The sequence below is a fragment of the Lynx canadensis genome, chromosome C2, assembly GCF_007474595.2.
Source record: "Lynx canadensis isolate LIC74 chromosome C2, mLynCan4.pri.v2, whole genome shotgun sequence".
Classification (NCBI taxonomy): Eukaryota; Metazoa; Chordata; class Mammalia; order Carnivora; family Felidae; genus Lynx; species Lynx canadensis.
This window is the reverse complement of record NC_044311.2, coordinates 37135316-37139279: the sequence shown is the minus strand read 5'-3', so window position 1 is coordinate 37139279 and position 3964 is coordinate 37135316.

The window sequence follows — 3964 nt, the reverse complement described above, 5'->3', positions numbered from 1 at the left end:
CCCAGGCTAATACCCTTTGGCCAGAAAGGGGTTCTCAGGGACTGATTATTGCCAGAGCCAGCCTGGACATGCCCCACATACCCAGGTCTAACTGTGATGGGCCCTGCCTTGCTTTAAATAATATACGGTTTCCTGATTTTTAAAGTAAATACATATTCAGTGCAGAAAACTTGAGAAAAAGCAGAAAGAACAAAATTCACCTCTACCCAGAGAGATATAAAAGTTTACTGACACATTGGGGCGCCTGGGTGGCGCAGTCGGTTGAGCGTCCGACTTCAGCCAGGTCACGATCTCGCGGTCCGTGAGTTCGAGCCCCGCGTCAGGCTCTGGGCTGATGGCTCGGAGCCTGGAGCCTGTTTCCGATTCTGTGTCTCCCTCTCTCTCTGCCCCTCCCCCGTTCATGCTCTGTCTCTGTCTCAAAAATAAATAAACGTTAAAAAAAAAATTAAAAAAAAAAAAAAGTTTACTGACACACAGAGGGAACAAAAATACTTTCTGATCTGAAAATCCTAAAGGGAGAAAACCAAGCATCTCTCCCCAAACCAAAATGGAGCCTGGCACATGGCAGGTAGCAATATTTATTGAAAGAATAACTAAACCTACATGACTGCAATTCTTTTTCCTAGACAATCCAGGAAAACTCAGTCTTTGAAAAATTTTTTGATAATCAAAATGGCTAATGGCTAATCTGATAAGTCTTCCAGGCAACCTCCTCCCCCTCAAAAATTCTTGTATCTGATTTTTTCCTTATATCATTAAAAAAAATTGTAAGACTTAAAAGTGCCCAGAACAAACTGTTTAAGAATCAAGAATTATGTATTTTCACTAGTTTTCATGTCCAGACAATTTATATAAATTAAATCTCATTATTAAACTGCCCTAATGATATATACAATATAATAAACTTTAAAAATCGATCTGATAGACTCAGGATTTCAAGACCTGCAATTCCTAAGAAGCCCAATTTGTTGAATTTTCAATCCATGCTTTGTCACCTAAATGAAACATCTTAAATTTGATATTCTAAATAAACACTTGGGAATATTTTTTAATTCTTTGTGGCTTGAAGTCTTAAACTCAATAATTCATCACTGTTTTCTATGAAAACCTCATCCATACCTTCTGCTTTGAGGGCAGCTCTACGTCCCTTTAAGCACTTTATCCATCTACTTTAGACCCATCTCCTCCTGTAGGAAACAAACATTCCAAATAATCCCTGACAAACTGGAAGAATAAAAATGACTTCTCTCTGGTCCTTCTTTGCATATTTCACTCATATGTGTTTGTTTCCCCTGATATTTCATTATGTTTATGAAACTTTTATATAAAAATGTAAGCTCATTTTAACTTTAGGAAAATAAGCAAGCATCATCCCCTTTCAAAAATCACTTTCTTCCTTTGATGAGACATCAGGTTTCGTCTTCCTTAAGTCTATACCTGAATCCCACCCATGACCTGCACAGATCGCTCTGCAACTCTGACGTGGCCCAGGTGGCTCCTGCGCCTGGCATGTGGTAAGGATGGGGCCTGGGATGGACTCCAATGTCTCCACTCATTCTAAGTAGGTTTTTCTTTCATTGTGCATAAAAACTTTCCTTTTAAACTGTTCCCCAGGACCCAGCTCTCTTCCTTCTCTCACCTCCTTTGGAACTTTTAATTAAGGTAGCCAGGTTTAGTTCTTTGTTCCCTGACCTAGGGTCATTTGACCAGCTGCTACTTACTGACTATAGTCTTCAATTTATTATGCCCCTACTATATGCAGTCATGTGCTATGTGCTTCATATACATTATTTCCAGTCTGTGCAACAACCCTGGAAAGCGGTGTGACCTGAGATAAGCTACAGAACATCGATGAGCTTCAGTTTCTCATTTAAAATGTGAATAGTAACACTGACAGGAATCTGTGTTCTACACCACACCATATAGCCTCTCTTAGACGGTTGTCTTAATTCTCTGTGGTATCCCCAAATGCCCAGGATAGGACCCAGTGTGAACTAGAGCTCAACACATATTTACTTGGTGATTGTTTGAAAACAGCTATCTTATTCAGTTACTTTCCTGACTTAGTTCTAAGTTTATCAAAAGAAGCAGACATTCACATTGAGGAACCAATGCAATATGACATGACTTTTCAATGTCTAATTATAAGGCTAAACCCTAAGACCTCTAGTCTTGGAATGCTCTGGTGAATTGGATTTCTGTTAGTTGTGAATTTGTCTTTTGTTAAAATAGACTTATTCGGAATCTTATCAAATTGTAATCTACTTTCTTGCCTTAGGAAAAAGAATTTGCTGGACACACCTGTATCTGCTCTGATGACTCAGGACTCTGCGGTGTCTCCAGGGCAGGATTTGGAGCATCAAGAGCTTGCTGAGGATAGAGAACGAGCAGAAGGGTGAGTGGCAGATGCACTAACCCAGGACTCAAGTCCAAGCCGATTTCTTACTACTTGTTTGGATATGCCTAATGTTGTCTTGCAGTTGAGCATTACTGTTAGCTGGATTCCAGTTAACCAAATATTTTTTGGCCAGTGTTTTTGTAACTCTTGGCTCCCTTACTCAAGGGACAAAATTTTTAAATTGATTTCAGCCAGGTTTCTCACCACCGGGACAAGTGAGATTTTCTTATGCACACATACATCTTTTTTGTTCCTTTTTAAAAATTTCATTTTATTTTTACTCTTTTTAGTGGGCTCTAAACCTAACATGAGGCTTGAACTCACAACCCTGAGACCAGGAGTCACATGCTGTATCAAGTGGGGCAGCCAGGCGCCCCTCTTCTTTTTTTCTTTAAGTATAATCACCTCAGGTTTATGCTTGGGTCCAAAATATTTTTTTGCACTCTTAGAATTTTCACTTTGGCTGTGCTTTTGAGAAGTGCTAATTCTACAATACAATGCTGGCTGGGCAGCCACTTGAACTGAGAGCTACAATTTGTTCAAATCAGTTTCCGGGTCAGTATTTCTTCAGGTCTTGAAATAGCCAAGAGATCTACTTCTGGAGGTACGTGTGAAGAACGAGAGTGTACAAGGACAAGAGAATATACAAGATGAATACAGATTATCTTTGGTCTCATATATATTGCAACTGCCAAAATTACATGTTTTCTGGGTATTTGAAAAGTTGCTGTCAAATGTGTAATTGAAGCTTTGAGCAACCAAAACAAGAGTCCATATATAACAGCATTTAAGCCTACGTGGCCATGGTTCTCAAACTTGCCTCACATCAGAAGCACTTGGGGAGCTTTTGAAAATCTAGATACCCAGGCTACACCCCAGATCAAATAAAATCTAGGGCTGAGAGTCAGACATTAGTATTTTTAAAAGATCCCTAGGTGATTCCAAAGTTTAGCAAAGTTTGGGAACCAATGGGATGTGAAAAACTACACATAAGCAATTTGTAGCATGTTCCCTAAAGGACTCGACTTACGGAATACTTTAAATTCACAGGTCTCATGTATGTTTACATTTAAAATACTTCAACATTATAATGGTAAAATATTTCAAAAATATGAATAAGAGACTTTCAGTAAATTAAAATTTTTTCTGTAATTTAAAATATTGCCCAAACACTACAATCCACTCTTTTTCAGGAGGGAGAATATCAGGAACATTTATTTCCAGCTTCCAAATCTTTTTTATAAGTACAGAAGCAGAAGAAATACTGAAAGAAGAAGGGAAGAAGGGATATAAACAAAGAAAAACTAAAATGATTATTTACTAAGAATTGCAAATGCTCATTTACTGAGTACACCACAAAGTTCCAATCTCTATTCCTAGGACTTTGTGTCATTTTCAGGGACATGATGCTGGAGGGCTCATGCTTTTAGTTTATCAAAATAAACCTGAGTGTTCCTTTTCCCAGCCCTTGGTGAAAACTGAAACTTTACTTGACTCATCTTTATGAAAAAAAGAGAAAGAAGAAAGAGATGGAGGGAGAGAGAGGAGGGAAGGAAGGGTGGGAGG